The 12,857-nt window shown below is 38.7% G+C and overlaps 1 long non-coding RNA gene across 1 annotated transcript; it reads left to right on the top strand.

Annotated features, from left to right (window-relative positions):
* Positions 1-1,164: 1,164 nt before the first annotated feature.
* LOC121422655 lies at positions 1,165-9,221 on the top strand. The gene is made up of 2 exons (XR_005971176.1): positions 1,165-5,313; positions 7,703-9,221. It is a non-coding gene; the product is annotated as an uncharacterized LOC121422655 (long non-coding RNA).
* The last annotated feature ends 3,636 nt before the right edge of the window (positions 9,222-12,857 follow it).

The raw sequence follows: 12,857 nt of genomic DNA on the forward strand, positions 1-12,857 counted from the left end.
CATGCTTTTGAATGGATTCTGATCACATCAGTACCTCTTATGTGTCCATTCCCATATTGAGTGTATAACAGAAATGAGTTACCGTCATTAGCTTGTCTCCTCTTCATCAATGCACTCTTCATTCCTTTGCTCAGCAGCATCACTACCACGTTTGCTTGTTTACCTATTATCTCTACTCTCCAGAACAATTTACATAAAGCAACCTCCCACTTTGACAGTGCACCGTCTACTTTTTCGCTTTCTTCACACTTGATAAGTTTATAGTCCTCCGCTTTCATCTTTGACACTTCACCTATGGCCGCCTATAAACTCGTTGACATATAAGTTAACTGTAAATACGGTACATTTGTCATGATTTTTCTTTTTTTGTTATTGAATGATTTGATATGGGAAAATTAAAAAAGGTTCCATGCTCAACTTTGATTCATAGATCAAAGTTTCAAACCAGCATCATTACCGTACGGTACCGTAATGTCTGACTACAGACTAGATTCTAGATTATCCCAGGCCAGAAATCCTATTCAGATTTTAGTCTGAGATTATGAGAGGAGTTGAGTCATTTTAAAATGCAAACCGAAGCCTAACATTAACTAAGTAATTAATTACCTCATTCTTCCGATTGGAGAGTGCACAGCTGACAGCTCTTACGATCCTGCAAGTCGTTGAAATGCTTACACCGTGGTGCACAGCACTATTGTCAAGGTCTGAGCCAGTAGCATACAACCTCAGTGCAATGAATACTTGCAAGGTTGCTGGAATAGCGTGATTCCTATTTGTCCGATGAGCCAGTTCCTCGCGCAGAAAATCTATCAAAAAAATAACTCCTTGTCGGTTGAAATGATATTTCTTAAGCATATCGGTGTCATCATAAGTCTCCAAAGGCTGAGTGCGATCCCTAAAAATTCTTTCTCTTCTTAGAGCTCTTTGCGCATGCAACATCACAACATATGCCATTCTGAACAATGAACTTGACGTTGAAAAACCCTTTACAATGTCAACTTGACACTCCCCCATGACCAGCGTCCAATATTTAACCCTATTTGACGCTCCAGTAAAGAGTTGACGCTCCTACTGGAGCGTCAACTTTTTATGAAATGCGCTGCAGCGTCAAATATTATTTGACGCTGCAGCGCATATACTTAAAATGCGCTGCAGCGCATATTAAACTTGACGCTGCAAGTGAAAATCTGACGCTGTTTTGGGACTTGACGCTGACGCTCTACCTTTATGAAATGGGCCCCTGGTCGTTTGCGATTGAAGAGTACTATTGGGGCAAGGATAGCTTCTGCCAACTTTGCCCATGCACTACCAACTTCAGACTCATCTGCAGAAATTAATACCTTCTCTCTCTGTTGCATTTCCATCTGCAGGTACTTGGAAAGCTTCACCACATCTTCCGTTAGTGGAAGGAGTTAGGGGTTATTGCATTTGACTTTAAGCAAAGTGCGCAGAGCATGGTGGCTACTAAGTTTTCAATCAGAATTTTCTTTGAACTCGATCCAGATATCTGTTCTTTTTTATTCCCTTCAAGTAGAATTTTTCTACTTCCAATTCAGGAGCATTTCTACAATGTTAGTAAACCATACATAGGGTCCAATACAACATTGCTCGAAGGAACTTGTACAAGTGATCTTAAAATTTCCTGTCGATTTTGACTTCTCTATCCGTTCTCATTCCATTCACTGCCACCTCTTTTTTTCATCTTCCTTCATGTAAGCATGATGCAGGTTCCAGCCGCTTTCTGATGTTGGTCTTAATATTCCAGAGTCATCTAGAATCTTTATCAAGATCATCTCATCAACACACAAGTATATATTCGGTGGATCACAGAAGTTTTCCAACGATTTGCAAAGGTTGATAGATGATAAGTTCTCTTCTAGATTATCACGAGAATCACTCTCATGGAAAATTGTAAATGGATATAGGTGATTTGGGCTTTGGAACAAGATATCTTGCAGATAAAGGTCATTATCCAAAATTGAGAGAACCATGAATGTTCTTTGGTGGCTGCCAATCTCTCTCCCATCCTCCCAAAGTCTGACAGATAATTTGCTTGTTAAAAAGGGATTATTTATATGTCAACATTTCTAATAAGCGACATGGATTAATGAACCATCTGGTACCGGTACGTGGATTGAGGATAGCGCCAAAACTTAACAATTCTGCCTTGCTTCCTTTTCTTTTGAATAACTAGGCAGTATCCCAGGAATTTTCTTCCGAAATTGGTTTAGGAGCCGCGAACCACTATAATTATTCTTATTCAAAGAGATCTGTTCGGGGCGACCACTTTTGTCAAAATGAATCTGAAAGTTTCCCTAGCGCACACCTCTGTTTATATTGGTCGCTAAGTTTGCAATCAGAATTTTCTTTGAACTCGATTCAGATTTCTTTATCTTTATCAAGATCATCTCATCAACACACAAGTATATCTCCGATGGATCACAGAAGTTTTCCAACGATTTGCAAAGGTTGATGGATGATAAGTTCTCTTCTACATTATCACGAGAATCACTCTTATAGAATATTGAAGTGGATATAGGTGATTTGGGCTTTGGAACAAGATATCATGCAGATAAAGATCATTATTCAGCATTGAGAGAACCATGAATGTGCTTTGGGGGCCGCCAATCTCCCATCCTCCCAAATTCTGACAGATAATTTACTTGTGATAAAGGGATAAAGGGATTATTTACATGTCAGCATTTCTAATAAGCGACATGGATTAATGAACCATCCGGTAGTGCTATGACGTGGATTGAGGATAGCGCCAAAACTTTTAACATAATTCTGCCTTTCTTCATTTTCTTTTGAATAACTAGGCAGTATCCCAGGGATTTTCTTCCGAAATTGGTTTAGGAGCCGCAAACCACGATAATTATCCTTATTCAAAGAGATCTGTTTGGGCGACCACTTTTTTCAAAATGAATCTGAAAGTTTGCACACTTCTGTTGTTTATATTGGTCGCTAAGTTTGCAATCAGAATTTTCTTTGAACTCCATTCAGATTTCTGTACTTCTTTGTTGCCTTCATATATATTTTTTTCTACTGATTTGGGCTTTGGAACAAGATATCTTGCAGATAAAGGTCATTATCCAAAATTGAGAGAACCATGAATGTTCTTTGGTGGCTGCCAATCTCTCTCCCATCCTCCCAAAGTCTGACAGATAATTTGCTTGTTAGAAAGGGTATTAATATGTCAACATTTCTAATAAGCGACATGGATTAATGAACCATCCGGTAGCACTACGACTTGAATTGAGGATAACACCAAAACTTTTAACATAATTCTGCCTTGCTTCCTTTTCTTTTGAATAACTAGGCAGTATCCCAGGGATTTTCTTCTGAAATTGGTTTAGGGGCCGCGAACCACTATAATTATCCTTATTCAAAGAGATCTGTTCGGGGCGACCACTTTTGTCAAAATGAATCTGAAAGTTTCCCTAGCGCACACCTCTGTTTATATTGGTCGCTAAGTTTGCAATCAGAATTTTCTTTGAACTCGATTCAGATTTATTTATCTTTATCAAGATCATCTCATCAACGCACAAGTGTATCTCCGATGGATCACAGTAGTTTTCCAACGATTTGTGCAAAGGTTGATAGATGATAAGTTCTCTTCTAGATTATCATGAGAATCACTCTCATAGAAAATTGAAAATGGATATAGGTGATTTGGGCTTTGGAACAAGATATCTTGCAGATTAAAGATCATTATTAAAAATTAAGAGAACCATGAATGTTCTTTGGTGGCTGCCAATCTCTCTCCCATCCTCCCAAATACTGACAGATAATTTGATTTTTTAAAAAATGAATCTGAAAGTTTCCCCGTTGCAAACCTCTGTTTATATTGGTCGCTAAGTTTGCAATCAGAATTTTCTTTGAACTCCATTCAGATTTCTGTTCTTTATTCCCGTCAGATAGAATTTTTTCTACTTCCAGTTTCAGGAGCTTTTCTACAATGTTAGTAAAACCAGGCATAGGGTCAAATGCAACATTACTCGAAGGAACTTGTACAAGTGATTCAGGAAATTTCCTATAGATTTTGACTTCTCTATCCATTCTCATTCCAGTCGCTGCATCTTTTTTGTATCTTCTTTCATGCAAGCATGATACAGGTTCCAGCCGCTTTCTAATGTTGGTCTTAATATTCCAGAGTCATCTAGAATCTTTATCAAGATCATCTCATCAACACACAAGTATATATTTGGTGGATCACAGAAGTTTTCCAATGATTTGCAAAGGTTGATGGATGATAAGTTCTCTTCTAGATTATCACGAGAATCACTCTCATAGAAAATTGTAAATGGATATAGGTGATTTGGGCTTTGGAACAAGATATCTTGCAGATAAAGGTCATTATCCAAAATTGAGAGAACCATGAATGTTCTTTGGTGGCTGCCAATCTCTCTCCCATCCTCCCAAAGTCTGACAGATAATTTGCTTATTAGAAAGGGTATTAATATGTCAACATTTCTAATAAGCGACATGGATTAATGAACCATCCAGTAGCACTACGACGTGAATTGAGGATAGCACCAAAACTTTTAACATAATTCTGCCTTGCTTCCTTTCCTTTTGAATAACTAGGCAGTATCCCAGGGATTTTCTTCTGAAATTGGTTTAGGGACAGCGAACCTCTATAATTATCCTTATTCAAAGAGATCTGTTCAGGGCTACCACTTTTGTCATAATGAATCTGAAAGTTTCCCCGTTGCAAACCTCTGTTTATATTGGTCGCTAAGTTTGCAATCAGAATTTTCTTTGAACTCCATTCAGATTTCTGTTCTTTATTCCCGTCAGATAGAATTTTTTCTACTTCCAGTTTCAGGAGCTTTTCTACAATGTTAGTAAAACCAGGCATAGGGTCAAATGCAACATTACTCGAAGGAACTTGTACAAGTGATTCAGGAAATTTCCTATAGATTTTGACTTCTCTATCCGTTCTCATTCCACTCGAAGGAACTTGTACAAGTGATTCAGGAAATTTCCTATAAATTTTTACTTCTCTATCCGTTCTCTTTCTCATTCCAGTCGCTGCCTCTTTTTTGTATCTTCCTTCATGCAAGCATGATACAGGTTCCAGCCGCTTTCTGATGTTGGGCCTAATATTCCAGAGTCATCTAGAATCTCTATCAAGATCATCTCATCAGGACACAAGTATATCTCTGATGGATCACAGAAGTTTTCTAATGAGTCACAAAGGTTGATAGATGATAAGTTCTCTTCTAGATTATCACAAGAATCACTCTCATAGAAAATTGAAAATGGATATAGGTGATTTGGGCTTTGGAACAAGATATCTTGCAGATAAAGGTCATTATTCAGAATTGAGAGAACCATGAATGTGCTCTCTCCCATCTTCCTAAAGTCTGACAGATTATTTGCTTGTTAGAAAGGGATTATTTATATGTCAAAATTTCTAATAAGCGACATGGATTAATGAACCATCCGGTAGCGGTATGACGTGGATTGAGGATAGCACCAAAACTTTTAACATAATTCTGCCTTGCTTCCTTTTCTTTTGAATAACTAGGCAGTATTTCAGGAATTTTCTTCTGAAATTGGTTTAGGAGCCGCGAAATATTTGAGTCAGATGAACCATTTTCATTGGGTGACTGAAAAGAAAGATCAGAATCAATGGGGGATAAATCAAACTTAGTGGACAGTGAATCGATCTGTCTCTTCTTCAATTGACTATGGTCATCGAACAAGAGCCTCTTCTTTGTTTTTGGTGCGAGGCAATCTGTAGACCTATTGATATCTTCATAGATAAACTGGTGAATGTGAGTCATTGGAGAATGAACCAATTTCTGGTGGCCGGGAACCTGACGCTCTAGACATGCTAGAGGGTGATCGGGATCTACTCATGGGTGTACTTGAACTTAAGAATGAAATTGATTTACTCATGGGTGTATCTGAACAATCATACAAAAATTTGGTCAGAGGAGTACCAAGTTTAGCTTGAAATGTATCTCTGGCACTCAATGGTGAACCATGCTTGGTCAGAGGTGTATCTGAAAAAGTGAAATCTTTACAAAGCTTTGTAGAAGAGGAATTACAAGAACTTGAGACCAATATTTCTTCAGTTGGGGGGTTTCCCTGAATGACAAAAGGGTGACTTGGGATTTGCAAGTGGTGTTTCCGATAATGATGTTCTTGATTTTGGTGAATTTGACTTTCCTCTCTTAGGTGGACTGTGACCAAACAAAAGCCTCTTCCTTCGCCACTTTTGGGGTGTGATCCAATTGGTACCGCAAGCATCGATCTCAGAGCCTTTCGGACGGACTACTGGACTGCATGATTTTCTTGGCAAAGGGGATGGTCTGAATAAACCAGGCGGTGGACCATTGTCCCACTTAGAATCAAATTTTTCAAGGTCTTGTTGTGGGGGAACATTCATACCCAATTTCTGGCTAGTACATGGACCACCACTTCTACTTGCCATGCTTGCTGAGTTGTTAGAATTAGTTGATCGCTTTTGACAAAGAGGAGTACATGTACCCCATCGTGTTTATCATCAACCAATGATTGCTTGTCATTGAGCTTCAAGCTTTAAGAGCTTTGTAAGACGAAGGATTTCCTGCCAACGTATTATCCTCTCTTCAATTACATCCTGACAGAACCTACTATACGGGATTTCATAGATTTGTTTGAATGGCAAATTATTTTCTACCCTTGGTTTCACTACTTTACGGTATGACAAATAACAAGATCTGTGATAACGTACTTCAAAAGCCACAAGATCCTTTTCCCTGATTTGGAGGAGCATATGCTCATCTTCACGAATTTCAGCTGCTTTTAAAAGCTATCCCCTGTAAGAGTTTCACTTCTAACAAGCCTTTCTACTTTCCTTTTGCGAGAATAACTTTCTCGTACATACTTATTGTTCTTACAAATGATACACTCAACAGGTAGCACATGAGGCCTCCCTCGACATGAACTTTTCCTTGCATCAGACCTGAAGAGACGTTTTGGCTCTGCTTCCGTCCTGTCTGATGTCCCCTGATGATTTTCTGGTACAACGTCTTCATCTCCTGTGATAGAAAAATAAAAAGGCATGGTCTTTAAATAAAGAAAGTCTTATTCAAATGGAAATTATTCAATATCAAATCATTGGACTGCTTCCCTGCCCTTTGCATCTCAATAAACTAAAACATAAATTTTTTAAATGCAAACCTTTATTGATGCCATTATTTAACAAGAAATAGCACAATTAACCATTGACTTTAAAAAGCAATACTGACCAGGTGAATGACATACTGGCAGTCCTCATATCATAAAAAATTATTCACATGGTTATATTGAAATGAAAAACAAAATTAAAGAAAATGAATTTGAATACATAACTTCTGAAAAAAAAGGTTACCTTTTGACAACTGTAGTTGTCCTATCGATTTTGACTTCTCTATCTGTTCTCATTCCATTTGCTGCCACCTCTTTTTTCATCTTCCTTCAAGCATGATACAGGTTCCAGCCGCTTTCTGATGTTGGTCTTAATATTCCAGTCATCTAGAATCTTTATTGAGAACATCTCATCAACACAAAAGTATATCTCCGATGGATCACAGAAGTTTTCCAATGATTTGCAAAGGTTGATAGATGATAAGTTCTCTTCTAGATTATCACAAGAATCACTCTCATAGAAAATTGAAAATGGATATAGGTGATTTGGGCTTTGGAACAAGATATCTTGCAGATAAAGGTCATTATCCAAAATTGAGAGAACCATGAATGTTCTTTGGTGGCTGCCAATCTCTCTCCCATCCTCCCAAAGTCTGACAGATAATTTGCTTGTTAGAAAGGGATTATTTATATGTCAACATTTCTAATAAGCGACATGGATTAATGAACCATCCGGTAGCGGTATGACATGGATTGAGGATAGCACCAAAACTTTTAACATAATTCTGCCTTGCTTCCTTTTCTTTTGAATAACTAGGCAGTATCCCAGGGATTTTCTTCTGAAATTGGTTTAGGGACTGCGAACCTCTATAATTATCCTTATTCAAAGAGATCTGTTCGGGGCTACCACTTTTGTCAAAATGAATCTGAAAGTTCCCCGTCGCATACCTCTGTTGTTTATATTGGTCGCCAAGTTTGCAATCAGAATTTTCTTTGAACTCGATTCAGATTTCTGTTCTTCATTATTCCCTTCAGATAGAATTTTTTCTACTTCCAGTTTCAGGAGCTTTTCTACAATGTTAGTAAAACCAGGCATAGGGTCAAATACAACATTACTCAAAGGAACTTGTATAAGTGATTCAGGAAATTTCCTGTCGATTTTGACTTCTCTATCTGTTCTCATTCCATTCGCTGCCACCTCTTTTTTAATCTTCCTTCATGCAAGCATGATACAGGTTCCAGTCAATTTCTGATGTTGGGCCTAGTATTCCAGAGCACTCTAGAATCAAGATCATCTCATCAACACACAAGTATATCTCTGATGGATCACAGTAGTTTTCCAACGATTTGCAAAGGTTGATAGATGATTTTCTTGGCAAAGGGGATGGTCTGAATAAACCAGGCGGTGGACCATTGTCCCACTTAGAATAAAATTTTTCAAGCTCTTGTTGTGGGGGAACATTCATACCCAGTTTCTGGCTAGTACATTGATCACCACTTCTACTTGCCATGCTTGCTGAGTTGTTAGAATTAGTTGATCGCTTTTGACAAAGAGGAGTACATGTACCCCATCGTGTTTATCATCAACCAATGATTGCTTGTCATTGAGCTTCAAGCTTTAAGAGCTTTGTAAGACGAAGGATTTCCTGCCAAAGTATTATCCTCTCTTCAATTACATCCTGACAGAACCTACTATACGGGATTTCATAGATTTGTTTGAATGGCAAATTATTTTCTACCCTTGGTTTCACTACTTTACAGTATGACAAATAACAAGATCTGTGATAACGTACTTCAAAAGCCACAAGATCCTTTTCCCTGATTTGGAGGAGCATATGCTCATCTTCACGAATTTCAGCTGCTTTTAAAAGCTATCCCCTGTAAGAGTTTCACTTCTAACAAGCCTTTCTACTTTCCTTTTGCGAGAATAACTTTCTCGTACATACTTATTGTTCTTACAAATGATACACTCAACAGGTAGCACATGAGGCCTCCCTCGACATGAACTTTTCCTTGCATCAGACCTGAAGAGACGTTTTGGCTCTGCTTCCGTCCTGTCTGATGTCCCCTGATGATTTTCTGGTACAACGTCTTCATCTCCTGTGATAGAAAAATAAAAAGGCATGGTCTTTAAATAAAGAAAGTCTTATTCAAATGGAAATTATTCAATATCAAATCATTGGACTGCTTCCCTGCCCTTTGCATCTCAATAAACTAAAACATAAATTTTTTAAATGCAAACCTTTATTGATGCCATTATTTAACAAGAAATAGCACAATTAACCATTGACTTTAAAAAGCAATACTGACCAGGTGAATGACATACTGGCAGTCCTCATATCATCATAAAAAATTATTCACATGGTTATATAGAAATGAAAAACAAAATTGAAGAAAATGAATTTGAATACATAACTTATGAAAAAAAAGGGTTACCTTTTGACAACTGTAGTTTGACTGCCTTGTCCTGGGCTCTCTTAATGGTAGTCACATCGCAAGCCTCTTCTTTGGCCACTTTCCAAGGTGAACTGTTAGACTTTTTTTTCTCAAGCAATTTAACCACTTCCTCTTTAGGTAAAAGTGATCAATGACCAAGCTCGATAACAATGCAAAAATACTTCAGTCATGAAAATAACTTGGCTGAAAGCAGCTACTTTTTTGGTGGATGTGCCGACAGAGTATGGTTGTTATTACTGTTGTTCGATTGCTCAAGTCGAACAAGCAAGTGAAATGTACTAAAAACAAGACGGGATGCATGCATTCATGCATCCAGTCATATTATGCATAAATATGAAGCCAACTCACCGCAAGAATTGTTCCACGGATGAATAAGCGTAACCATTAAACGTAGTAAAACACAGCAAAAAACATCAACGGGTTTCCCAAAAGGTCCTCTGTAGTACATCTGCCGGAGCCCCCAGAAGATGGCGATGCCGCCGTCGCCCTCACCGCATGGCACCAAATCCTGGCTTCTGATTGGTCCCCGCCAGTGGTATCCGGGCTGCTGATTGGCCGTCTCCAATAGAGCTGCGCCCGGCACTCTTCTGGGTCCTCCACGAGGTCTCCATGGTAGAAGATGATGGGAGCAGACGACAAGGACTCAGTAGCTGAAAACGCCAAAATCGGCCTGGCCGTTTTCACTACATTACTTCATATCAGATTGCAGTGATCCTCAGACCCATGTTATAATCAGGCTTATGTACTGAGTAAACTAACTTATGCTTCCATCTGTGTGTTTACCCCAAATCAGTTACTTGATTTGGGGTAATAAGATATTGACATGCATTGTGATCAGAGCTACCAATCATGTGTAAGCAAAAAAAAAAGGAATCATGCCCAAAACAGGGAATTTCCAACAAAAAAGGAATGTGTTAAAACGAACCTTAAAATCACACGTGTCAGTAGAAGAAGAGAAGAAATGGATAGGCGAGAAAGTGGAGATTTGAGAGTAGAGTATTCTTTCTTGAAAATAGTCCTGAAAAGGACTGTAAACCAGAAGGAATTGATGAGTGAGAACAGCTTCAGTAGAGCTGATGAGGAGATGCTGGCTTGAGTCGGCGAGTAGAGTAGTAGTCTTCACTCCTGAAGACGGACAGTCAACCTGTCCAAAACGTCGAGTCTCTCTACTTCTCATCATCTCTACTCGCCGACTCAAGCCAGCATCTCCTCATCAGCTCTACTACTCAAGCTGTTCTCACTCATCAATTCCTTCTGGTTTACAGTCCTTTTCAGGACTATTTTCAGGAAAGAATAGTCTACTCTCAAATCTCCACTTTCTCACCTATCCATATCTTCTCTTCTATCCACTGTTTCTATAACACTCCACATGGTGTACCGTAAACCACATCAGCAACTTTACATGCCACCATGCAAGTAATATGATCCTTATTTTTTATTTTTTTTGGGGGGGGGCCTGTCAGGGTTCGCAGATACATGTACGCTCTGGTGACAAATGGCTGTATGAAATGATATTGTAGAGATCGTTTAAAGGTACACATCTTGATTTCTAAAAGGTACTTTATGTTTCAGTTATGTTCATTGTTTAATTTTATACATTGTAATATGAAGAAATATTTTTATGACATTGACAACTTGAATTAAATGAATAAAAAGAAATGAAAAATAATGTATTGTGCTTGAAGTCTTTATTTACATTGACAAAGTGCAAAGGAGAATTATTTTTAAAGAAACATGCAGTTGAAGAGAAGGATAAAAGAGAGAGAAAGAAATGAGTAGAAGGGGTTCAAAGATAGAGATTGGGGAGCAGAAGTAAAAGCTAGACAGGGGGGGGGGGGCTCGGAGCAAGAAGTGGGGTTCGGAAAGAAAGAGAAAGTGTGGGAGTAAAGTGGAGAGCACAAAAAGGGAAGACAGAAGTGGATAAACATTAAAATGGGTGGCTGGGGATGTGAGCAGAAAGATGAGAATAGAGAGATTTGGGATAACTTAGAAAGCTGGAACCTTGCATAAAGAAGTAAGCCACGGAGAAGGGATGGGGGGGGGGCTCAGATTTAGAAAGGAAGGGGTGTGGCCCCCAAATCAGCCATTCCGAAGTATTATTTTCACGCTTTTTCATTGACCAACCCATTCTCCCCCGTTCCTAAGGTACGCAGCTGAAATATCATGTTCTCTGGTTTTATCACTTGTTCTGTAAAGCCTCCAAACATTCAGATTCTGTTCTTAAGGTTTTCACATCTGATGCAAACACCATACGTGTTTTGCTCCGTTCTGAACAAAGACACACATAACAGTTCTATGCCCCTTGTTTTCACTAGTCATGTCAAGACAAAGGCTCTGTTAATTGAGTTCATATCTAAAGTTTGTTCCTCTGCCCCTCAATTCAGGAGTCAGTTCTCAAGAACCCCATTTCATGTTACATTCCAGTTCCCAAGCACTCCCATCTGCAGAGGGCCATCTTGTAATGGAGCCCCTCATTTCATAAAATGATAAGCAACTCTCAGTTCTTCAGGGTATGGTTTTAGATGTTTCTCGCCACACACCCCTGCCCTTATTTTCAGAATATGGAATTACTTGTTTAGGGTGCTATTCGAATCCCCATGGTCATGCATTGTATCCACTTGTTAATGGAAGTGCCTCACCCCCCTACTAGTAAACAAACTAGTTGTAGACAATATATGATTAGATCAAAGTGGTTGGAGTCCAAGTGGCGCAATTTTCCATCGAGCCAAAGATGTGGAGTATTTTACTGCACAAAACCAACTTGCTGATCTTGGGCGTGACTATCGGGTATGTTTTGAAAGAAGTATGAATTAGTGGGTTTTGTATAATTTGTTGTTTTCATAAACCGTGCGACAGGTATGCAGGGATCCAGATAAATAAAATATCCCTAGGCCCCGTCTTACAAAGAGTTACGATTGATCCGATCAATTTCAAGTGTATGGAAATCCATAAATGTAATAATTTTTCTTTAGGAAATTTGCCAATGTCCTTTGAAAACAAAGAGAAGTATACTGAATTGTCAAGAAAACAGTGAATGCATTGAATATACATCATTTCTAGAATTTTTTTGAACAAACGTAATTTTCGATGCTGACGTTGCTGGCTTTCCATAGTTGCATTTAATCGGATCTATCGCAACTCTTTGTAAGACGGGGCCCAGGACTAGACTACAATCCCCAGATTTAACTTAGTTATTTATTTGGAAAAGACCATCTCATCTTGACCTGTGCTGCAAATACTGTTTTGTACCGTTGTGCTCAAACGTTCGTGAACCCCAC

Source organism: Lytechinus variegatus, chromosome 10 (assembly GCF_018143015.1).
Source record: "Lytechinus variegatus isolate NC3 chromosome 10, Lvar_3.0, whole genome shotgun sequence".
In the NCBI taxonomy this organism is placed as follows: domain Eukaryota; kingdom Metazoa; phylum Echinodermata; class Echinoidea; order Temnopleuroida; family Toxopneustidae; genus Lytechinus; species Lytechinus variegatus.